At 42.2% G+C, this 26,527-nt stretch overlaps 1 protein-coding gene across 1 annotated transcript in view; it reads left to right on the top strand.

Moving 5' to 3' along the window:
• The window catches only part of RHOJ (ras homolog family member J), an 82,712-nt gene that overhangs the window by 34,353 nt on the left and 21,832 nt on the right, over positions 1–26,527 (top strand). The window lies entirely within an intron of this gene.

Genomic DNA, 26,527 nt, shown 5'->3' with positions numbered 1-26,527 from the left:
CTTTTGAATTAGGCTGCGAGAGCCATACACTCTTCCCCAAGACAAACGGCCGTCATTTCCATAGTTGCGCAAAGGGCACTATCTCTGATGTGATGCTAAAAGAGCAGCATCATGACCCGCACCTTTTACAGGTGAACTCCTACCACTGACTATCAATTGAGTAACAGCACCTATTCCTACTCAGAACATGTATTAATACAACATTCATTTCCGAAACAGATACTTCTATTAATTTCTCTCTTCCTCAGTCTCATCATCTCTAAGATGGGGATGGTAGAGCCCTGATTTCATCGGTTTGGGGGGAGGTACATGTGCAATGGATGTGCTCATAAGAAGTGCTTGGCAGTTTGTACATCGCAAGAAGGCAATAAATTTGAGCTATGATTGCTATTATTGTTGTTGTTTGTGAAAACATTAGGGACGTTATCAAACCAAAGTAATGCCTGATGGAGAATGAGCAGCTTTGGAAATTAATAACGGCTTCTTTATTTGGAAGAGCTGCCAAACCTCAAGTAATATAATATCAGTGAAATAGGTAGATATACGTTATTGTTAATCCTTAAAATTCCACAAAGGTATTAAGATCCCAATTTCAAAAACAAGGAAACTGAAACTCAAATATATTCATTTGCCCAAGGTTTTACAGCTAGTCATCATATAATTAGCTAGTTTGTTATTGCTAGTATTCGTTTGTTACAGCTAGTTGTTAGTTTGTAGAGCTAGCTAGTTAACAACTAAACTGTAGTAGTTTGTTTGTAACTGCTATAGCAAACTCCAACAATTCGTTGGCTATTCACAAAAGCGTATTTCCAGCTCACTAAAATCCAAAATCAGTGTTTCTAATCTGCAGGCATTTCTCTTTCATGTGCAGATTCAGAGATCCAGATTCTTTCCCTTCTGAGCAGCATTGCTCCTCTTTTATGGCCGAGGTCACTCAGTCACACATACAGCAAAGGAGGCTGAGAAATGTAGTCTACTTATGTGTCCAGAAAAAAAAAACAGATTTGGTGAGCAGTTAGGAAGTCTCTGCTACAAGCTTTGAAGTCAACAAAACTTGGTTTGAATCTTGGCTCCACGATTGACTAACTATGTGATCAGGAACAATTTACTTAAACTCTCTGAGCTTCTTCATTTGTAAAATGAGGATTACAACATCTTCATGTGGTTGGTTGTGAGGATAAGTAAGAAAATAATAATAACAAACATCCAACATTCCTTAAGTGCCAGGTCACATCCTCATTATCTCATATAATTTTCCCAATCCACCTATAAAGTAGAAAGTATTATTACCATCTCTGTTTTACAGACTGAGGTTGTAGTAGATGAGGTACAAAAATCACCAATGATTGTTCACGTCCCCTTGTATCCACATCCTGTACAATGTGATGTTGCAGTAACTGTCATCAAGAGATGGATCCCCACCCATGAATCTGGTCTGGCCTTGTGACTCGCTTCAGCCAACAGAATGTGGCAAAAGTGACACTGCCAATTGTCAGCCTAGACTACTAGCTATTTTGGACCCCCTGCAACAACAACAGCAATTTAAACAAAATCTGCCCAAGATCATAAAACTACATAAAAATTAATTGTCAACAAATAAAGGAGTTCTCAGGTAAGCAAAGCCTTAGCTCTGATGTCATTATACTTGCCTCTGATTGAGACCACTCACACATGGGCATTTGTGTGTACATAAAATCAGCAGCATTTACTGAGAACAGCATGAGTCTTGGAGTCAGACATGAATTTAAATACAGTGCCCAGGGTTTACTGGCTGTGTGATCCTTTCTGCATGTCAGGGTCCTTAACTGCAAAATGGATGTGTCTACTTCATGGACATTGTGACTCATCCATCCTTCACCCCTCTGCACATTGGCTGTGGAAACTGCAGGACCAAATTCTATCTCTCATGGTGTTCTATCTCTCACGGATCCGTATACAGGAGCTTACACCGTGCTTTTTTTTTTAATAAATTTATTTATTTTATTTATTTATTTTTGTCTGCATTGGGTCTTCGTTGCCGTGCGCGGGCTTTCTCTAGTTGCGGCGAGCAGGGGCTACTCTTCGTTGCGGTGCGCGGGCTTCTCATCATGGTGGCTTCTCTTGTTGCAGAGCATAGGCTCTAGGTGCATGGGCTTCAGTAGTTGTAGCACACAGGCTCAGTAGTTGTGGCTCATGGACCCTAGAGCACAGGCTCAGTAGTTGTGGCGCACGGGCTTCGTTGCACCAGGGCTTGAACCCATGTCCCCTGCATTGGCAGGTGGATTCTTAACCACTGCGCCACCAGGGAAGCCCCACCGTGCATTTTGTACAATAACATGTCCTTTGCATTCACTTAGTTTTTCCTTCATTAATTTTCTTTTCACCCTGATTGCTTCACTTTTTGAAAATCTTATATTTGTTTTGGCAAGCCCCTTTAAACCCTTTCTGGAAAAGCATAATATTGAACACACAAAGAACAAAATTGAATAATTTATCAATTATTGATAAACAGTGGATCCAGTACAATGTAATATCAAGTCACTGAATAACTAAAAAACCAAACATTTCCTCATCACCTCAATCACATCTATGGAAATATTAAATCCAAAGAGCTTCCATCTAGTTCCACAGAACTCTGTGTGCATCAAGGTACTAAACCAAACTAAACTCTTTCAGGGCTGGTGCTTCTGAACATTACTTAGCCTTACCTCCGAGTTATCACAGTATAAACCCAACACGGGAAAAATGTTCAAGATTATTTTGCTTCATTGAAAAGAAAGGCAAAAGACCCAGTTGGCTACATTAGTACACAGCCTATATTATTTAGAAAAAGATGTATTTTTTAAACTTTGCAAATCTGACCTCAGTGTAAACCAATGTATAAATCTGGGACTATGATCTCTTCATGGGTAAATGCTTGCAAACTGACGGGTCTGGAAAACTTCTAATATCCCTATCTACCGAGACTTCCCTGGCAGTCCAGTGGTTAAGACACCGCGCTTCCAGGGGTGCAGGTTCGATCCCTGGTCAGGGAACTAAGATCCCGCATGCCGCACAGTGTGGCAAAAATAATTAATTAATTAAAAATTTTAAAATCCATACCTACTTATGGCGGGGACCCCATAGGAGACGTTCACAGTCACACACAGTAGCTCAGACCTTCAGAAACATAAAAGAAGGGGACAGCTAGAGCCCCGGCTTTGAATTCCAAGAGACTGGATCCTAATCCTGGCTTTGTCACCTATTAGCTGTGTAGCTAATGTTACTATAAGATGATTTTTTACCTTTTTATAAACCCAAAGGAGACCCCGTAGTGCAGGGATTCTGAGGTTTCAAAGACCCAGTTTAGGAGTGTCTTATGCTTCCCTCCCCAACCCCTAGCTTTCTCCTGGCAACTACCCAGGGGACTGGGCCAGAATCCAGGGAAGGGCCCAACCCCAAGTCTGTTTTCCATCACCTTCTCAAGTACTCACTTTCCCCTCCTCCCTTCTCCTCCTCTTCTTACTTCTCACCACTCATCTCTAGTCCCCGCCTTTCACCTCTGTCTTCAAAATATTTCTCTTTCAGTCTCTCCTCTTCCATTTCATGTGTAAGCTAAAAGCACAACATGCAATGAAGAATCAAAAAAGTCCTGAGTGTTTAAGAAAATTGGGCTTGATAATAAGCCAGTGACATCAAGAGCCTGGTAAGTTTCCAGAAGCTGTCTTCAGAATCTCTACAGAAACTACATAGTGGGTAAAGCCTGGGCTTTGAAATCAGACAAATTTACATTCTACTCCCAGCTCTGAGCCTTACAACTAGTGTGTTCTTGGAAAAATCATATAAGAGACTCCATTTTCCTTAACTGTTAAAGAGAAATTGAATGAGAGAATTCACATAAAGCACTTAGCACAGTTGTCTACATGGCAAGTATGCAGGGAATGTTAGCTATTATTAATCCTGTTATCACCCTCTCCCTATTTCTTGTACTTAGCTTTTCTTTGATGACTAGGATTCAAGATACATTTTTAACCTTTTTTTTCTGTAACAGTATGTGGGGTAAGAAAACTTCCTTCTGTTTTTTATATACATTTATAAGAATTCAGCTTTATTATATGCTATCGTAGGCTAGCCTAGAAACCTAAACAATGAGGGGAGGTGGGGAGGGAGGTTGGATTCCAAGTTGCTAATTCAGCTTGACAAAGCAGATCGCAGTCTGTTTTCAGGTTTATAAGAGAAGACCTTAGAGTCGGTCCTTGGTGGAAATGGACTCATTAATTCCTTTTAACTATTCCCTGGGTTCCTACCCAGCTCCATGTCACAAGTCTGGAGACAGAATTGGAAGGGGATGCAGAACAAGGGTGGAATCGGAAGGAAGTGGAACTAACTCATCAGGGAGCATCCTAAGAGACATAAGGATCTTGGGCCTTATTGCTAGATGAAGTGAAGAATGGAGTAACCAGATCAAAGACTAAGCAGAAGTTTGTAATTGTGTTGAAATAATACACTGAGGCTTTCTCAGTAGACACACTCAGTATGTATTGGCTCCGCAGACCCTCAACAAGTCTCCTGAGCTGTGGACGTGGAAGGGTACATCCTATAGCCAGTACACAGCTCTAGAGCAGCATCTCCAGTGGCTCTTACCAGCTCACCAAATGTATCTGAATTTTCCAAAGCATGAAATTTGATATGAAAACCTATGCTGTCTCTACCCTCTTTTCATCACTCTTCTGTTTCTACTTCCCTCTTGCTGGTAGGCCTAGAACCTAGTATAGTCTAGTAAGTTGGTGAAAAAATTAGAGAAAAAAATCAAGAAGGGAAGAAATGATGAAAATTTTCATTGCTTTTTGTCTGGGAGGAAACTATATAAACTTCTATTGGCAAATGCAAACTATCTTTTTTCCCATATAAAAGTGAATTGTCTCCTTCTCATATTTGAATATGTCCTTGGGTAAAATCATCACAGAGGTCACTGCTAAGTCTTCCTTTTGTCTCTCCTCACCTATGTGTTATATCTGGAATGAGATAGATTTCCTATGTAAAGTATGCTTGTAGCCCCGAGTAAGTATCACATAAAGAATTATGATGTAGATCATTGACTGTATATGTTTCTCTTTTGACTAGTATACTGAAACATGTGAACATACTTCCTTTCATGATACAGTGATTCTACAAATTTGAATATGGGCAAAATTTTAATAATTTATGTCAAAGTAAGTGCAATTAAATTGAGTGGAATATTTGTAAAGCTAAAAAAATAATAAAATATATCGGTTTGGGAACTCATTGACTTACATGCCTTAAATCTGAGTCAGATTTCCCCTGATACTTGTGTTGAAGAAAAAGGATTTTCTCCCTCCCATCCAACCCAATTTATTATTTATTTCTGCTTTTTTCCATTTAAGCTTCCTTTGCCATTGTAAGGTAATCAGAAGAAGTTCCCTATTTTGCTATTTCAAGTCGATGTCAGAATCAGAAAAATGATGAGAGTTTGGCCTCCTAGATAATGGTCTTTTCTTCTGCAGTTACATAAACTCAATACTGATTTCCATTTCCTAACACTGCTCTCTTTCCTCTATTTACCATTCATTCATTTGACAAATGTTTACTGTCATGCTGGAGCTACAGTGAACAAGGCAGACACAGTCCTTATATCACTGCAAGTTACAAAGGTAGTCCTGGCTTCAGATGAAGCTTTATCCATGACTAACACAACATCTTTCAGCCCTGCTTTCTCAGGAATGGCTCCATTCTCAAAGAGATTTCTTTTCACAGCTCCAAAAAAATGGCCACAGCAGCTACCTCCTTATCCTTTCACTTTCAGTCGAAAAGAGGGTCCATTCCCCTATACCTCAAGTAAAGAACCTGGAATTGAGTCTTGTTGGTCCCAGTTGGTCTGACTTGGGTCATGGGCCAACTCCCAACCAATCAATGTGATCAGGGATATAGGATATGTGATGGGCTTACAGTAATCACAGCTCACTCTTAGAACTAGTCAGAGCCCACTGCATGATGCTGAGAACCTCACAGCACTTGCAGGAAACAGAGGAAGGTATGAAATGGATGCCGGAAGGAACGAGGTGCACCCACTATACTCCCAGTCCTTGCAGAGTTCATAGCCTCTGTGGAATGGGCAAGATGATGGGAACTCACCAATTCAGTGTATGCATGAATCATTTCTGATACATGAGGACTAACAAGTGTTTAGTCCTGGGAGTCTTCCCATAGCAACAGGATGCAGGCTGATTGTTCCGTTAAAAGCCAACACTGAGCAGCAGCCATATGCTCAGAACTGCTGGCCTCTGGCAGTGATCTAGAGGTGAAACGTTTCGTGTCCAATTAGCCTACACTGATTCATGCAGTGCCTAAGAATTTACCTTCACTTAAGAGTCCAAGGTTTCAGATAAATTTGACAAGAGCTGCTGTAAGTTAAAGTGTTTACAAGGGTGTTAGTTTCCTCAGTGAATCATGATTTAATTTTCGTATGTGGAGCTGGTTAGAGAAAACTGCCAATAGTTGGCTCCATTCAAATCTCACATTAGTAAAAATATTCCTTTTCCACCTTGTTTACAACCTTACGTATTGGATTTAATTCTAATCTCACATGTTACATCCCATCGTTAATCTAATGCTCTATGGCAGGGGTTCTTAATCTTAGCCACACGATGGAAGCACTTGGGGGGGCTTTAGAATATATCTGTGCCTAAGTCTCAGTCCCAGAGATTCTGTTATCATTGGTCCAGGGTGTGGTCAAGGTTAAGAACCATGGCTCTAAGTAAAATCTTGTTAGGGATGATTATGTGTCTCCTAGGAAACCTGCCCAATTTGCACATGCAACTAATTTAGATGCTAGAGCCAATCAGTTAAGAAACAGTTGAAGTTGATTTAGGATTAAATCAAATTCAGAAATAGGGAGAAATGTTCCCTAGATCAACAGCAAAGCACCTATCTGTGCCTGTTTTTGCCCCCATCACCATACACACATCTCCACCTCTCTACTGCCACCCCCTGGTCTAAGCCACCATCATCTTCCTGGGCCACGGCAACAGGCTCCCAGTTCTCTCTCACCTGCTGTCACAGAGCAGCCAGAGTGAGCTTCTTAAAATATAAATTAGAACATGTCACTTCCTTCCTCAAAAACCTTCAAAGGATTCCCACTGCTTACGCTAAAAAATACGCAAGCTCTCCAAGCCACTGTCTGCTCAGCCCCTCATTCATTACACAATGGCCACACTGACCTTTCATTTCCTCCACATCTCTCCAATCGCAGGGCCTCTGTGTGTGTTGTTCCCTCTGCCTAGAATGCTCTATACACATACATACGTACACACACACACACACACCCCTGGTCTTTTCCCACTATACACACATTCTTTGCCTGCTCACTTTACTTATTCCTATAGTCTCAGCTTATATGTCACTTCCTCAAAGAGGTTGTCCCTGACCCCTAATATAAAGTGACTCCCCTGTTTTATACTCTCTTAGTGCCTGATTTTATATCTTCCTAGGATGGGGTTACTTGTACAGTATCTGGCTGCCCCTCTAGACTCTAAGCTCCCTGAAGACCAGGGTGGTTCTGTTTTGCTCACCTATGTATGTCCCAGTACCAAGCATTGCCCCAACCCATAGCAGATGCTCAATAAATATTCAATGTAAATGAAGGAAGTGTGTTTTATTACACCATTTACTTACACTGAGGGATATTATAAAAAATAGCTTCTAAAGGTAAGTATAGCCATATTTACTCAAGATGATGTTTAGAATCCTGTTCACTACATTATATTGTTATAAGTGTTCTCTTTATGAAGAGCCATAGGAGAGAGTTTTTTAGTTTCAGTTCTAGGAATAGTTATGTTTTTCTTGAGCAACCAGTTGGTGTTTTGCTACCATATTCCAAAAATCATACTATTTTGATTCTATAATGATTCTATTAATCATTAACCAATTAGGCTTCCCCCTTTGCTTTGACTGATAAGAAGCTCAAAGCCATTTGTAACCCTCCCTAACACCCCCCCCCCACCGCCAGCACCAGAAGAGACTCTAGTGATATGGATTTTGCATTCTAATCTTGCTACAGTTTAATCTAATCAGTCCTTCATTGCCCCTCAGCTTATTTTTAATTATAATGTATTTGTAAACCATCTTAAATAATCTCTGGAACTAAGCAAGACATAGTAAATAAATTAAATACTGAAAAACAACTTACTCAATGAAAAGAGAAAGAATATCTATGTGATGAGTTGTGTTTCAGGAGTTTCAATAAATGACACCTCTTTTCCCTGCTTGAGAGAGAGAAAAAGGAGTCAAATAGAAAAAGAGCGGAATGGGTTTAAGCACATAACCCATCACAAACAGTATTGGAAAACAAAGGCTTATGGAGGGAAGGAGGGAGGATGAGAGAGAGAAAGAAGAGAAACAGCTTTTACATCTGTGTCAGACAGATCTCAAACGGAAAGGGGAAGGGCTGAGCAGTGCCTACCCAGTTACCGTTCTCAAATTTACCAGTCAGATCATTCTCTCCACTCCCCTGGGGGCAGTCAGGCCAAGAGTATTAATACTAAGTGATGCCTTCACACGGAAACATTAGGCCAAGGGAAAGGTTGCCCCCTCTCCCCAAACATTATTGACTTTATAACATTTATTTCAGCTAGTAGATATTTTATAACATAAAGTTACTGTATCAGTTTCCTATTGCTGCTGTAACAATTTACTGAAAGCGTATCATCTTATTATCTTACTTCTGACCTCCAGAAATGTATCTCATTAAACTTACTGGGTTGGCCAAAAAGTTCGTTCGGTTTTTCCTGTAAGATGCTACAGAAACCCGAATGAACTTTCTGGCCAACCCAATACAATCAAGGTTTCAGCAGAGCTGCATTCCTGCAGGCTACAGGGGAAAATCCATTCCTTGACTTTTCCAGCCTCTAGAGGTCGCCTTCATGTCTTGGCTCAGGGTTCTCTTTGCATCACTCCAACCTCTGCTTCCATCCTGACATCTCTGACCCTTCTGCCTCTCTCTATCCCTTGTAAGGATCCTTGTGATAACATCAAGCCCACCAGGTAATCCAGGATCATCTCCCCAACTCAAAATCCTGAACTTAATCAAATCTGCAAAGTCCCTTTTGCTATATAAGGTAACATATTCACAGATTTGGGGGATTATGAGGTGGGCATCTTTGGGGGACCATTATTCTGCCTACAGTTGTTACACTAAATAGATATCTGTGGATGTCCCAAGGTATGAATTTGGGATATGCTTAAAACCATATCAAAGAACTGTCTCCAGCGTCCGGTACCATCCATTCAAACCAGCCCATGTATTCCAACAGTTCAGTCCAAAGACAAGATATAAAATGCTTTTTCACCCTGGAAAAGTAGTTCAGGGATATGCCTAAGCTGATTTTAACCCTAAAATAAAAATGACTCCTTCCAAATTAATAGCTCTCTAGCATGCAGCTGTGATGAAAGAGGCTATTTTGTTATTCCTCCAGCCTGGACTTCACCATTCCCAAACTCTCTCTGCCCTTTCCACCCCCTACTCCTAGCATCTCCTAACCTCCCTTCATTCCTCCACTCCCAAAGTGCAACAGCATCATAAAGATGGGATAAGAAGCATCTCTTATGAACAGGAATGTAAAGGTGAGATAATATTTAACAGAGAAATTAGGAAATTCTCCATAATTGTTCAAGAAGGATTTGCCTGGATGTTTAGACAATTTTTCTAGCCCTGCTCCTAGCTCTAGGTTATATATATAGTTTATTTCTCTTGCCTTTCCTTATTCTTTTACACTTATACTTACTTATAAGCCCGCAAAGGTCAATGCCTCTATAATTCTCAAGGTGAAAGCCCTTTAGAACCCAAGGCAGTATCATGCTAAGGGGCATTCAACAGATGCGTATTTGTTAATAGATGCATGTTTTTCAATAGTGCCATCATTTGCCTGTGAGTGCCAATTCCTAATTCCTTCATATGCCAGCAATACACTCACCTGACTACTTCAAAAGCACGTAGGTTACAGATAATATTTTTAATCATTTTCTTTCACTGATGTAGGCTACTGCCCCCTTCTTGCCTATCTCTGCTTTCCTCCAGGCTTTTCTAGTTTTAAGCAAGTCAGCACTTATTTGGAAGGCTATTCCCTTCTCACCCTTCTTGAGATCATATACAAAAACAATCAGTTACAAATGCCATACCTCACAGAGAGCCAGAGCCAGAAGACCTGATCCTTGGACAAAATCTGAAAGAGAAAACTTTTTGCTGACAGTTGAGGGGTCAGCCAATGTGATGATTTTTTTTTTAACTGTTTGAATTTATCTCAGGAGGTATGACTACTGTTCATGTACTCTCATTAATTCTATATTTTTAAAAAATCTGTAATGTAGTTAACAGGTGTGCTTTTCTATTTTTCTCTCCTCCTCGTAACTGGGAGTCAGATTCAGGAGCAGAGTCTACAGCTCTAGCACCATCCACCACAGTGCTCCTGGGAAGCATGGAGTTGGAGTGATGATAGAACAAGTCCCTGGCAGAGATCAGGGTCAAGGGTTTCGGCTGCTTCCCCCAGACTATGAAATTAAGAACTTCAAAGGCTGCCTTATGTCACACAAGCCTGGATCAGGGTTGTCTCGACTGTCAGTGCTGGAGACTAGCCAAACACTCGATTACTGTCTAGCTTGGAGCGTGCCCAAGCCATGGGTTCAATAGCTTTCCTTGTTTCCTAGAATTGATCAGTTTCAATTCAACAATTGCCTCTGTTAGCCACACCAGAAAGTATCACCAGGACCTCCTGCTGTGATTTCCTGAGTGCTAGGAAAGCTACAGTCTCACATAAACTCCCCTCCTGCATACCAGATGCTCCTGAGGTCCTATTAGAGATTTATCAGCCTGATGCCATCCTCTCCAAAATGCACACCCTCTTGTTGGGGGCGGGGCAGATTTGAAGCTATCCATTTATTCAACAAATACCCATTTATTGAACATCCATTTTTTTAAATTAATTTTTATTGGAGTATAGTTGCTTTACAATGTTGTGTTAGTTCCTGCTGTACAGCAAAGTGAATCAGCTATACATATACATATATCTGTTTTGGATTTCCCTTCCCATTTAGGTCACCACAGAGCATTAAGTAAAGTTCCCTGTGCTATACAGTAGGTTCTCATTAGTTACCTATTTTATACATAGTAGTATATATATGTCAATGCCAATCTCCCAATTCATCCCATCCCCACCATAAATTTGTTCTCTACATCTGTGTCTCTATTTCTGCTTTGCAAATAAGATCATCTGTATCGTTTTTCTAGATTCCACATATAAGTGATATTATAGGATATTTGTTTTTCTATTTCTGATTTATTTCACTCTGTGTGACGGTCTCTAGGTCCATCCACGTCTCTGCAAATGCCACAATCAAGACACTATGCTGGGTCCTAGAAGTTTGTCTTTGCCTGTAAGGAGTTCACAGTCTACTCAGTTATTAAGTGTTTGTAGAACCTCAGTGTGTTGGGGAGAGGGGTGGGGGAGAAAAGAGGATACATTTTGATAAAGAAGAGGAAAGAAGGATACCAATTCCTAGGCCAGGGAGGAGGAAGTGGGGTGAGGGGAGCTCACCCGGAGAAGACAAATTTGCCTGATTTCACCAGCTGCCCGTTAAGCCGTGTCCACACAGGCCCTACAGTGGACAGACAGGCAGCGATAGTAGCTACTTCCGCAGGTCCAGAAACACACTTGTGTAAATTAGGTCACAGAACTTCAAACAGACACTCAGAAATCCCCACATAGAAGAAAGCACATTGGTTTGGTTTGGTTTTTTGGAGTATAATTGCTCTACAATGTTGTGTTAGTTTCTGCTGTGCAATGAAGTGAATCGGCTATACGTATACATGTATCCCCTCCGTCTTAGACCTCCCTCCCACCCCACCCCCCGCATCTCACCCATCTAGGTCGTCACAGAGCACAGAGCTGAGCTCCCTGTTTTTTTTATTATACTCCAAGCTTCTGAGTATAACCTACTGAAATACTGAAATAAATGACTGAGAAAATAAGCCCATTTCATGGTCCCATTTGCCCCAATCGTTTGCCTCCCTCCCTTTCCTCATGCTCTCACATTTTGAGGTCAGTTTCCCCTCAGTGATGATCCAGGGGAGTGAGACAAAATTTTCCAAGCCTCAAGATTACTTGTTTCTAATTCCATCTTTTGACCGTCCTCTTTTTTGGCTGCAGTCCCTTCCATGCCTCAAATCCCCACCGAGGAAACTGGCAGCCCCGTCAGGAGGTTTCCCCCATGGTAGACACTTTGGGCTCTTTGCAGGACCGATAAGGTGACTATGCCCCACCCCCTTAATTTCTGAAGCCCAGTGAGGGGGCAGGTGAGAGTGACTACTCCAGCTGCGGACCAGATCCAGCTTCCTTTCTGCATTGCCTTTGTGGGGTACACTTGCATGCATATGTGTATATATATATATATATATATATATATATATATATATATACACACACACACACATATATATATACACACACACATATATATATACACACATATATATATATACATACACACACACACACACACACACACACACACACACCATATTTAAGGGAAGAATAAGAGCCTTGTCACTTGAAGTGAGGCCTGCAGAGCAGTAGCAAGGGCACCAGCTAGAAGCTTATTGGAAATGTAAATTCTCAGGCCTCAGCAGATCGACTGAATCAGAATCTGCACATTAACAAGAGCCATCATTACCAGCCAACCCCACCTCCCCATCCTCCACCGCACATCCTCATGATTCACGTGCACTTGTGATGACAGCAGGGGATAAAAACAGCTCCTGCGCTTCTCTCTCCCCATCTCACACTCAGATGAAGGGCCACCTGCTCCGTGTGCTATCTTTTCTATCTCCATTTTGGAGCTATATTTCTCGACTTCACCAAGGATGCCTCCTGTATCATTAATAGAGGGTCATTGGTGACCAAGCCATTTGCAAATCAGCACCTTTATTTATCAACCTCATGCTTCTATAGCTCATGCCCTGTGTCCCTCACCTGCCACACTATACACCAACTGGCACTGGTATCAGTTCTCACCTAACAAACTCTGTCACGAAAAATATCCTTTTATTTATTATCCACTTGTTGAATCATCACGGTAGGCCAAATATTATGCTATACACTTGTCCTCTAGCTGAGAGCTTGTAGATCAGACTGTACAGTCCTAATGTAGAGCCCTTGTATCAGTCAGGGTTCTCCAGAGAAACAGAACAAATAGGACGTGAATATATAGAGAAAAAGATTTATTATAAGGGATTGGCTCAGGTGAGTACAGAGACTGGGAGTTGCATATCTGCAGTGTGGACCAGTAGGCTTAAGACCCAGGAGAGCCAGTGGTACAGATGGAGTCCAAAGGCACTCTGTTGGAGAATTCCCTATGACTCAGGAGAGGGTGGGTCTTTTCATTCTACTCAGGCCTTCAAATGATTAGATGAGGCCCACCCACATTATGGAGGACAATCTGCTTTACTCATTAAAATGTTAATCTTATCCAAAAACAACCCCCACACAGAATAATATTTGATCAAATATCTAGGCATTCCATGGTCCAGCCAAGTTGACACATAAAACCAGTCATCACAACCCTTATTAGAAATTCATAATGGGAGGAGAGGAGAGGCACAAGCATCACAAGGTAGGGACAGCAGAGCCGCAGCAAAGGTAAGAGACATGAGCTGGTGTGGCCTTCCTGATCATGCCAACACTTTGGTCTTCTGCAACATCCTTGGTCTACCTTTGTCCCATTACCAGTGCCGTCATGGAACACAGGACTCAGTAGCATGTCATTCCATCCAGAAAAGAACAGGCCAGACAGAAGTGACAACAGTTTCTTTATCAGCCCTCTCTCCACCCAGTTCTAGGCACCCCTGACAGCTAGCCACTCAAGAACTGAGCCCAGGCCCATACGCCCTTCCTGACACAGCCAGCTCAAATCAGGAGTTTAATAATCCTTCAGAATAGGTGTGGGTTTTCCCAATGTAGAGTCATAGGTCAAGACTGAGGGAAGGACAGAGAAGCCACAAGTCAGAGAGCTCTCTGGGTGACCAGGTCAGTTTAGGGCAACCCTGGAGATATCCGAGCTAGGCCCAAACCGCCTAGGTATCTAGACTGAACCAGCTCGTGGACCTGCACTGGGGTGGGATCCACACTGGGCTTCTGAAGACTGATGCCCATTAGAATAACCCACCACCTTCCCAAGTCCTCTCTCCTTCCTCTCCATCTTATTTCTCACTCCCACCCCCATTTTTGTCCCCAGCAAATTTGACTTCTTTTTCTCCTCTTTGATATGGTAATTTCTCTGTAGTTAGTGGCAAAGACTCCCCAGCTCCACTGCCCTACCAGGTCTTGCGTGCCTAACTTCACATTCTCTAGACCACAGTGCTAGTGGCCTGTGGTATTCACACCCCTCCACACAGGCAGTCCTGATCCTGTGTCCACACAGCTTCCACGGGCACAACCTCCTTTTGCTTTTGACCAGTTAGTGATGACTCAGAAGGACCATCATCTTCTCTCTATCCACTTTCTACCCTTGAGCCTTTCACCTTGTGGTCTAGCAGAGTCTGCAGTTCCATCTACCTATGGTGTCCTTGACAATGTGGTTATTTAAACTGCGGAGTGTCTGTGGGTTCCAGGAGAAAGACATGGTGCTACTATCCTAAGAGTCTGGCAAACAACCCCTTGACTTATAAAACAAATACCTGAATTATAAACATGTCAGGGACACAAGAACAGATATTATAAATGTTTATTATCCTTCCCTTCCCCCTTTTGCTGAAGAGAGAAAGTGCCTTTGGCTACTCAGATTTCCTCTCCTCCAAAGCCCAAAGGAGAGCGCCAATCAAGTCTTGGCTTTCCTGTGTGGCAGAAAGAGACGAAGATATTTACAGAAGGTGTGCTGGTGATGAACGGAGAGAAGGGGCAAAACTTCAAGGCTGTGGTAGGCTGAGAAAAATACTGAGAAAAAGATGATTTTAAGAGGCAGTGCTACGGTTTATAATTTGAATCCCCTTTTGGTATCTTTATCTTTCACTTAAGGTTAGAATGGTTTATGAGGACTTTGGGCTGTTAGTGTTGTGTGTCCTTGAATGTGAAACCACATGAGACCATATACCACATGATTCCCCACTTATTTGTTACATTTTTTAAATACTTGAAAATGCCCAGAAACTCTACTAAATTAATGGTACCTCACCTAAAATCTGACAGAAAAGCAAAAACATGAATAAGAATTCAAAGCCTCACATTGCTAATCCACTGACCCAGTTGACCTCAGGTGCCAAGCATTTCAGGAAGCCTCTTTCTAGCTTTGGGTGACAATGCACACCACAGGTTCTGATGGTAGCTGACATTTGGGGCATCCCTTTACTGGCTATGAACCTCTCCTTGATGGGACTGACTAGCCATGAACTTTACATGGCTAACAAGCATCCCCAAAATTATACTTTTCTTTTTAGATGGTTTGAAGAAAAACAATTGGGGAAAAACATGTGAAGAAGGACATAAAAGTGGTAGATGTTACCCTATGCAAATTCTGAGAAAATACTTAATAACGTTATACAAGATGGTCTCTTAGATATTCATTGCAGAAAAGAGCCAAGAACTGTTTTATCTCAAATTGTCACACATCCTCCTTTGATCATAATTAACCAGCAACTATTAATATTTCTTGACAGTTCTTAAGAACTAGAAAATAAATATGCTACCTGTAAAGAACCCCATATTAGACTAAGATAAATGAAATAAATAAAGGGAGAAAACTACAAATACATAAAATTCTAGGATCCTGAATAACAAAGAGGCAAATGAGTAAACATAATCCAGGACAACAACCATACACGAAAGTAGAAAACAGAGAAAAATCACTTAATGTTCTCCAAATAATCTTGTAATACTTTGGAGAAGAAGTTATTGAAGTTATTTAGAGCAGAAACACACGCTCTAAATATTCACTTGACTGACTGGTTTATTTCACTCTGCCTAGACAGTGTTCTATATTTAGAACCAATTTACTGCTGTTGTCTTTACAGCTCATATATTTCTTTTGGTTTGCAACAAATACATTTGGCAGATTCCAACATCCTCAAATGCACAGTATTTTCTTGGTATCTACGAAATGCAAATATAGGTAGAGCATTAGTGGTTCATCATAATTCTCTGAAAATGATGAGTTGCTCTGCAATACACAGTTCATAAACCTCCACTGCAGTAGACCTATTCATCACATGTTCCTCCTCATAAAAATATAAGCTTGGTCCTACAACCTAAAGTAAATCTGGATAAGCCTAAGACAAAATTAGAGAGTGAACCAAGAAGAAATGGTAGAACTTCCGTGATGGGAGACAATTTAGATGACGTTGACTCCAATCTACATATAACAGTGATAAGAACAACAAAATAAACACAATTTTTAAGCACCCAAGTATCTTTTTTTTTTCTGATTTACATGTTCATGGTAATCAAGTATGGAAAAAATAAAAAGTGTTTCCTATAAATATTTTTACTTATTCAATATAGAATTTTATCTCCTACTCCCTAGACATTATATCCTAAATATTTTACCTCACTGTTCTTTCAAAGTTTCTATTGTAAGGTTGTTCCATAACTGATAAGGGCCAATCCCCAACTGCTGAACATTTAGGTTGTTTCCAACTGTTACTATTATAAACCATTGGTGATATATAGTCTTATACGTGTATATTCTTGCGCACTTGTATGATTTTGCCTGAGGATACATTGCAGAAACAGGATTGCCGAGTCAGAGGGAGACCCCTGGTTAGACTTTTGATCTATACTGCCAAACGACTTGACAGAAAACTTGAATCAATTTACATGTCCTCCAGCAGCATATACATGCCACCTCTTTATTCACCAGCCCTGGGTGTCATTCTCTTCATCTTTGCCAATTTGACAAGCCAGAGATTGCACCTTGTTTAATTTGATTTTTTTTACTCCAATATTCATTGGCCCTTTATTTACTCATAAACTTTCTATACTCTTTATATATTTTCTTTTGTTTTAATTATTATTCTTATTAATCAGAAAGCACCCTTATGCATGAAAGATAATAACCTTCTTGACCATTTTTCACAATATACGTGAACATGTGTGACTTTTTTAGTCAATATATCAATCATTTTCTTTATGGTTTTTTTCATTTGCTTTTATATTTTCAGAGTCTTTTTTTATTTCCAAACAGTAACCAACTATCTAAATGCCATATATTGACTACTTCATCTTTCCCCATTGCCACTTATCATATACTAAATCCTTACATATGTCGCATAGGTTCAGTGGCTGAGATTCCTGTTCTGGATCATTGATTTTGTGCTGATGCTATACTGCTTTAATAACTTTATAATACATGTTAACATATATTAGCACAATTATCCTGTCATTCTTTTTTAATTATTAGCTATTCTCCCCAACTAAATTTTGAATATAACTGCTATAATCACTCTGTCATGTTCCCAATTCAAAAATTCTATTGGAATTACTATAAACATATTAAATTGAGAAGATCTAACATCTTTACGATACAGAGCTTCCCACCCTAGACCATGAGCTGTTTCCCCACTTTTCTTCTTTTATGTTTCTCAGCAAGTAATGGGAAGACCTTTTTTTCATAAAGGTCTTCCCATTACTAGACACTTTATAGTTTTTGTTGTCCTTGTGAAAAGGATATTTTCTAAGTAGTTACAGCTGGTACCGGATAGAATTTTTATGAGGCTAATAATTCATTGAATACTCTTAACAGGAACACACTATTCCACTTTTTTTTTTTTTTTTTTTTTTTTTGCGGTACGCGGGCCTCTCACTGTTGTGGCCTCTCTCGTTGCGGAGCACAGGCTCCGGACGCGCAGGCTCAGCGGCCATGGCTCACGGGCCCAGCCGCTCCGTGGCACGTGGGATCCTCCCAGACCGGGGCACGAACCCGTGTCCCCTGCATCGGCAGGTGGGCTCTCAACCACTGCGCCACCAGGGAAGCCCCCACACTATTCCACTTTTATCATCACCTAGGTGTTCGAATTTCCTTAGTGACTAGTTCTAGACAAGGAGAGGAAAGGACTGCTGCTACACACAGACCACCTTGTGCCTGTATTGTGTGTCAGATAGGATCAGATAATATCTGTGTAGCATTTTATAAATTTTAACTTTTTTTCCCTTATATTACCTCATCTGTTATTTACAAAACCATCTACAGTGGACAGGATGCTCTAGAGTAATTGAGCTTATTATTATTCTCATCTTAAAGATGAGAAAACTGAAATTCAGATCTGAATCACTCACTTAGAGAGTCTGATAAAAATGCAGACTTCTGGGCCCGACCCCAGACCTACTTCCTTGGAATCTAGGGGTGGGATGTGAAACCAAGGACTCTGTGTTTTTTAAACTAGCTTCCCCAACCTAAAACTAGCTTCCCCAACCTAAATGCCCATTGACAGATGAATGGATAAAGAAGTTGTGGTACATACATACAATGGAATATTACTCAGCCATAAAAAGGAACGAAATTGGGTCATTTGTAGAGACGTGGATGGATCTAGAGACTGTCATACAGACTGAAGTAAGTCAGAAAGAGAAAAACAAATATCGTATATTAACGCATATATATGGAACCTAGAAAAATGGTACAGATGAACCGGTTTGCAGGGCAGAAATAGAGGCACAGATGTAGAGAACAAACGTATGGACACCAAGGGGGGAAAGTGGCGGGGGCTGGGGGTGGGATGAATTGGGAGATTGGGATTGACATGTATACAGTGACATGTATAAAATGGATAACTAATAAGAACCTGCTGTATAAAAAAATAAATAAATAAATTCTAAAATTAAAAAAAAAAAAAAAACTAGCTCCCCCTGGAGACTGCCGTGAAACATCGATTTCACCAAGTCAAGGTCAAGGCTGAAAATAAAAGTTTCTGCCTCTAAATTAGGTATTGATTCCACCATACCTCAATGGCAGCTTAATTATTATGAGTTTCTAGCAATGTATGAATGTCACTGAAGGAGCTGGCTTTTTTTTTTTTTTAAGTATCTCTTTATACAGAGGATCATGCAAAAAGCACACCCTGGTTTGCAGGCCACACACCTCAATGTGCAGGCTTCACTTATAATTCAGTCACTGATTCGCAAAGTCCTAATCAAAAGACAGCTCCCCTGTACTCTGTAGTTCACGCCGGGGAGCCAGGCTACTATGGCCTATATGGCCACAGTGAACCTCAGGACACCTTGCCAGCGGTCCTGCCCCACCGATGGAGTCTCGCAGCCCCGTAGCTGGTGAAAGTTGCCTGGAAAAGTGGCAGAGTACCCCAAACACTGATCCCACCCAGGGGAGCCACATTTCCATGGCATCCCCTCGTAAAAGGCAGGCCAGCTTTAGTGTAGGACACCACTGCTGATGAACTCATCCTCCCACGACTACTACCATCCAGAAAAGCTCATGGCGACCCTTTGGGAAAGGCCAGAGACTCATCTGGAGAAAATATATGCCTCAGAGAAAACCTCCGCTTTAGCTGGAACTTAATTCACGTTTCCGTCACTCAACCAATATTTATGGAGCCACGTGCCAGGCCCCTGCCAGATCTTGGTACATGAAGATAAACGGCACACAGCACTTTAAGGCCCAATGGGCAAGGAAGCATGGAAAGACACTTAGGGTAGTTGGAGGACAACAGGGAGGCGTTACAAAAGTGAGTTTTCCAGGTTATGGAAGTTTTCCAGGCTGACAGGTGTGGGGAAAGCATTCCAGAATTTCTTTTCCAGATTTTCAGAAGGAACAACTTGAGCAAAGGCATCGTGAGTATCACAGACTGCAAGGGCTTCCCTGGTGGTGCAGTGGTTGATAGTCCGCCTGCAGATGCAGGGGACTCGGGTTCATGCCCCGGTCCGGGAAGATCCCACATGCCGCGGAGCGGCTGGGCCCGTGAGCCATGGCTGCTGAGCCTGCGCATCCGGAGCCTGTGCTCCGCAACGGGAGAGGCCACAGCAGTGAGAGGCCCGTGTACCGCAAAAAAAAAAAAAAAAAAAAAAGAAACAAAAACAGACTGCAAGAAGTTTGGATTGTAGGAGGGTAAAATAATAGGAGGGATCTGGAAAGGTAAACCGGAGGCCAGATTACAAGGACATTGTACACTCTTGGAAAGTATTTGAATTTTATCTCGGAGATGATTGGGAGCCACAGCTACGTTAAGCCTGAGAAATGAATGAGTCTGGAGAAATGAATGTTGATTAGGAGACTTTTGCAATTGACAAGGTTGGGGGTTGCATGAGGACAGTTACACAGATGGTAAAGAGGAGCCCGAGCATCTACAGATACTTAGCAGGTAGAATTGGCAGGATGTAGAGACCAAATGAATGTTGGGGAAGGAAGGGTGAGGCCAAGCAAGACTCTAAAATCCCAGGATGTGAATGTCATGGAATCGTGGCTCTGTCTTTGGTTTGGCCTCATCCCCAGCCGGTTCCAAAGGTCTTAGAACTGCACAAGCTCCTCCCCTTCCTCTTGCCTTTCACCCCCCCCCCTTCCTTTTCCTCCTCCCTCTCCTCCCTCATCAAACAAGTACTGACAAGGGTAGACCTTTCCTGAACACCCCCCCATACCCAACTTCATTCCAGCAGGCTCTGTTCCCAAAAGTACTGTTAAGAAGCCATTTGCTCACTGATGTCACCTTGTATTTGTGTTAGCTTACTTGTACACAATTTTTATATTCATGATCTTCTTTTCTCCTCAAACTTCCAGTAAGAACTGAGAACGTAGGGAAGCTGTAACTTGCTCAGTAACCCAGAGTTTGTTCACAGTGAGTTCAGGCCTCCAGCCAGTCCTTCTGCCTTAACATCTGGGGTGGTTACACTACAGACTAAACAAACAACTACAAATGAAATCCCCTGTTGCAATAGCCATACCTAAAGGAGAAAAGAAACATGACCAGGGATGGAGATGCATGGCAGAGGCACGTTCCCCTGTTCAAAAGGAGCTCTTGTTACTGCAGGACGAATACACACACCTAACGAAAGAAAACCCTCAGCTCAGTGTCCTAATGGATTCTCAGGGAGACTGTTTGGTTTTCCCCTCAGTCTTTATTCTGTGGAAACAGGACCTCACACCAGTACCTCAAATAAGAGACTTGCCTGAACAACTTGTATTTCACACACACACGGGCTGATGCTTAGGAAACAAGAGGCGTTCTCTGCAAAGAAAGGAAACGAGCTGGCTGAGGGGGGCCAGTGTAGACGGATGAGGTTTTCAAGCCGCCTTAACAGGAACACATTAAGTTGGAAGGATGAAACCCCACCAGGAAGGAATTCACCACCATTCATATTTATGAAAGTGTATTATCTATTTCTAGTTTCATTCTGTTTTCTAGCTTATTTTAATTTGAGGGAAATGTCATCCCAGATGCCTCTGAGTTGCTTCCTTATAAAATGAACATGCACGTTTGTGAGGCTTAACCCACGTCACAACACACACAAGCAGCTCCTGAGAGCGGACCCTGGTGCTAGGTGAGTCACAGTCCCAGATGGGATCTTCTAGAAAGAAGGAGGAGCTGGGGATGAGAGTCAGTTCAGAGAGGGAAAAGGTCAGCGAACACTGCTGAAGATATTCAGTCAGCAAGCATGACGAGGGTCAGAATTGAGATTTTTCATTTAAACTCTCCTTTTTTTGCAGCACCCCAGACATAGACAAACTGCAGTGGTGATTACCCCTGACTCTGGAACAGCTAATAAAGAGTTTTTATACCCCTTTAGGGTAAAGACAATGTGTTTATCTTCCAGGTGAGGGAGAAACCTACTGACCTACCCAACATCTCACCAAATGAGTAGATAGCTAAGTATGGACTTGAATTCGGACGTGAAGAAAAATTATCTGGAAATTGGATATAAGGCCGAGAACATGCAACTGTCCATGCTAAGGCAGTGTTCAACACCCTTCCCCCGAGGCTTAGTAATCTAGGGTAACTTGCCTTTGTCTGATTCTGCTATTAACTGAAAGTTTAGATTCTCTGAAGTTACATGTTAACTTGTAAATCTTGTTGGGCCAAGATGCAAATAATTCCTGTTTAGTAGAAAGGAGAACACCAAAGCTTATCTTTTCCATAGGACAACAACCAGTTTTCCATTGAACTTAGCCATCTTATTCTAACATTTTGCTTTTGAAGTACCTATAAATGCCCAGTTCTTCAAAATGCTCTTTGAACAAGATTTATCATCTTACTGATTCTCTCATTAACGAGTTAATAAATCTTTGACATAACATCATTCTATATTTGCACGGGGCCATGTTTTTAACTTAATTAAAATTGTATTTCTTGCTATGTCTATAAATCTAGTGTTTCTTCCTCCAAAATAGTGCCTAGGATGGTACTAAAGGTCCTATTAGTACCTTTAGTACCATCCTAGTACATTTAGGATGAGACATAGTCAGGTATGCCTCATCCTACCTGCCAAATACAGTACATTTGACATGAGTGATGCAGACAGCTGGCTGTGTGCTGGGAACGGAGGGGCACTGGGCATTTCCGCCATGCCAGTTCTCAGGATTCATCAGATATTCATCACATCGGCTCCAAAAGATTGCTCTTGGCGGATGAGATGACCAACAAGGCAGGGGCTGTGAACCAGGTTCCTAGTGCTGCTAATGGGCTGGACTTATGGTCTGAGCTGGCTTACAGGGAATGACCAACACTTCCTCATCCAGGTTTGCAAATGACATGCAGTTTCATGCGGCGACTGAAATGCTGAGAGGGGGTGGGGCGGGGGCAGGCTCACGTCCTGCCGGGACACTTTCTCTCTGGGTGAAAGCAACTGACTCTCAGGAGAGCAAACCCACGACTTCAACTTCATCAGCACCTCACTCCAACTCATAAAATTAACCATCCAATCTGTACCAAGAACAAACACAAGGAAGCCAAGAGCTAAATGGATTTGGAGAGGAAGGCCTTCGGTTTACATACTTAACAAGCCACTGACAACTTTTCACGCTTTATTGAGAGAACCATCTGAGCCATTAGCAGGTCATTTGACCCACTCTCTTTAAAACCTCTCTAAGCTCAAAACAAAACACTCTAACAGCTTGGAGAAGAGAAGGTGATCTGGGATTTTAGCCTGACCACTGTCTGCGGGGCAGGTTTGCTGGCTGCAGGTACTTCCCAGCAGTTAGCGTCTTGCCAGGATGCTTCAAGCTGAAGCTCTGCACACTTCGAAGGACCTCCTTCTGCCTGAGTTGCCCCTGGGGCTTCATTTCTGCTCTGTGGATTCAGCAACTACTACGTATGCCAAGAACTGTGTTGTGTACTGTGTGGGGTATGGGGTATGGAGATTCTGTCCTCAAGGGCCTACCTGTCCATTCAGAGACACAAGACATTGATCTAAATAGCTACCATTTAGCGTAGAAAGTGACTGGGAATTCACAAATATTATAAATTTGTTGTGCCATTTCACATGCACTGGGTATACAGGGGAGAGCAAGACAGACTGTCCCTGGTCTTAGAAGAGGTCCAATAAGCATTTGTTGAAGGAGGGGAAATAACAACTTCTCAGCACCTACTACGGGCCAGGCTGTGTGTCAGGCATTTTCTCATTTAACGTCCTCCTCACAAGTATTCTCTTTGATGGGTGATGTTCCCCCCATTTTTAACAAATAGGGAAAGTGGGGCTCAGAGGTGTTAGGTGACTTTCCCAAGGTCATTCAGACAGTGAGTAGCAAAGATAGGATTCAAACGCAGAACCATCTGACTTAAAATATCCCGCTCTCTCAACGTCTCTACATTTCCTATGATCATTTTTAGAGCATACCTTCCTGCTATGCTGACCTAATTCATTTCCAAACTGAGAAGCCTCAAAGAGCCCAGGTTGGCAAGCGATAAGGCATCCATTGCTAGCCCAAGATAAGGACTCACAAAGCCATTTGCATATTCCACAATATGTGAGTGATGCTTGGATCTGTCTCTGGCTGTCTGTCCCTTGATGTTCTCAGTCATCAACTGTGTGATCCATTTACCTCCCTTCTGATAAAATGGGAGAATCAAAGGGCAGAGAAGAGAGAATAAAAGTGATTTCCAGAGATGGGGGCACGAGGGCACTGCCCTGTTCCCTCAGGATTCCTCCAGCAGGGCTGGTCCAACAGAGTAGGCAGCAAAGCTGAAAGCTGACCTGGCTTCCACCCCAAAAACCTCATCCTCCCTCCTCTCACCATTTTGCCTTAACGCAAGTAAATTATTTTAGTTCCTTCTCTTTCGCTTTCTTTGGGAACAAGAATAATTCAGGACTTTCATAGTTTAACAAAGCCTTCAGAATAAAGGCTGTATTAGTGAGTCGGGTTGGGCCCGAGCCTCATGCCCCATCTCCCCCAGTGCACCCTGGGTAATTCTTGGCCATCCTCGGGACGCAGCTCGGACATGTCCTCCAGAAAGCCTTCTCTGACCACACTCCAGCAGGGCACGTGTGCACGTGCAGTGGTGCCCCTTCTGCATGCTCCCCCACCCATCTGCACTGCCACCAGCAAAGTGCTCACTGCACTGCCTTGTACCCTCCTCTCCACGCTCCGTGACAGGACGAGCTGTCTCTGGCCTTTACGCTCCCAACACTGAGGGCAGTCCCAGAACCCAAGAAACTCTTGAGGAAGGGAAGGACAGAGGGAAGGGAAGGCTGGGCTCAGACTCTCAGCCCGACGGCCACCTTTCCCGGGCTGGCACTCGCCTCAGGCCTGGAACAATTCTCTGCAGTCAGAGCTGCCAAGGGAGAAAAGGGTGAGGCCTGAGGAAAAGCAGGCTGGAAGGAATGTTTGCTCTCTGAGAAAACTCAAACAAGAGCTTCAGGGCTCCAGTGACAAAGGTCAGAGCCATCGCTCTGGAAATTCTGCAGTGCCCAGTGGGGCCGTGAGGGTGAGTCAGCTTCTAGTCCTCGCTCCACAGATGGTCCTGGGCCTCTAAGTCGGGAGACCATCCAAGGGGGTCTCCGGAACAGCTGCCCCTAACCTGTGAGTACTGGGCTCACTAGAGGCAGGAAATTCCATGTTGTAATGGCTGGCTTTCTTCCCCTCATTCCTGATCCACGTCTAGGTGGTGAATTAGCCATTAAAGAAACAATTCAGGCAGATTTCAGGAACATCCGACTGGGCTCCAAGTGTGCAGGAAGAGGAAAATATAACAGGACGAAGAGCTCGGGGCTGCGCCATCTCACCTTCATTTCCACTGCTAGCCTGGTTTATGAAGGGAAGGAAAAACGGTTAGACGCCCCTCTTCGGTGTCGTCACTAGCGTTGGATGGAGCCAGGTTCGCCCCTTAAAAACACACATGTGAAAGCTCATCTGTGCGGCTGCTGCCATGTTATCAAGCTGAACACACGTTGATCTGAGCAGATTAGAAAACTTGTTCCCAGTGTCTGGGAAGGCAGTGCTTTTAAACAAGTGCTTTTCAAAGAAAGAGCCGTTAAGAAGCACTTGGCGTACATGTAGGCCCTGAACCTGAAAACAAATAAAAGTCAGATCAGTACCACAGCAGCAGCTCCGAGCAGCAGACTAGAGAATTTGGCTGGCATATTTTAGAGATATGGTTATAAAAGGTTGCTCTTCCATTTATCTTTCGTTTCCTGCACAGCTAATGGTAGGAGAAATCAAAAATCATTTTTATGTTGGACTTGCACATTTGTATTAAAATATGGTTGACTCACAATAACGTGTTAGTTTTAGGGGAACAGTATAGCGATTCAGTTATTTTTTCTGATTATATTTCATTATAGGTTATTATAAGATAGTGAATGTGAATCCCTGCATTTGTACGTTTTTTAATCAACTAGGAAAAATCACATTCTCCTTCATAGTTTACTTTCTTTTTCCAAAAAGAGATTAAATGTCTGTGGAAATTTAAATCTGCTCTTTCCATTCACCAAGAGAATCATATTACTCTTGCCTTCGATTTGTTCAATCTCAGTTTAGTTTCAAGTTGAGACTTTATTTCATTTCCAGCCATGTAAAGAGCAGCTGGTATCCCTCTATTACCTCCCACTTTTGGACATCGTTGCTTGGCAAGGCAATAAGCCTGCTGAGTAAATCAAACTCTCTACTTTGCACTCTATATGTGCCCTTCAGTTATGTGAGATGAAACCCATATACCACACCTCCTTCTGCAACTAAGGTTCAAACTGTAATGAATCAGTTGAGCTAAAGCACAGAGATATTTAATAAAAACGCTTTTTGAAATAAATGTTAAGCCCTTGGCATTTCATTATTAGCTTTGCCTTATAGACTATAACATAGGCAGGTGGGTTAATAGCCTTTGTTTTCAGGGTCTTTGAACATTTTGATGACAAATAAAAGCCAAGAGATTTCTAACAGAAAGGTTGCTTACACGAGTCTATATCCCGAAAGGCGGCTCAAACCAAATGAAAGAAGAAAATAAACGAACCAAGAAAGAGTCCAGCATCCTTTCCCTTCAGGAGCTTGATATGACAGGGCCTAATCAGGATCAGTGAACAGCCGGCCTAGTGGCACCAATAGTATTCACCTCGGTTGAGACATTTGGACTTGGCTC

Source organism: Grampus griseus, assembly GCF_964374135.1.
Source record: "Grampus griseus genome assembly, chromosome: 2".
Taxonomy (NCBI): Eukaryota; Metazoa; Chordata; class Mammalia; order Artiodactyla; family Delphinidae; genus Grampus; species Grampus griseus.
The sequence above is the reverse complement of the archived record's forward strand: the minus strand, read 5'-3'. Positions and strand labels throughout refer to the sequence as shown.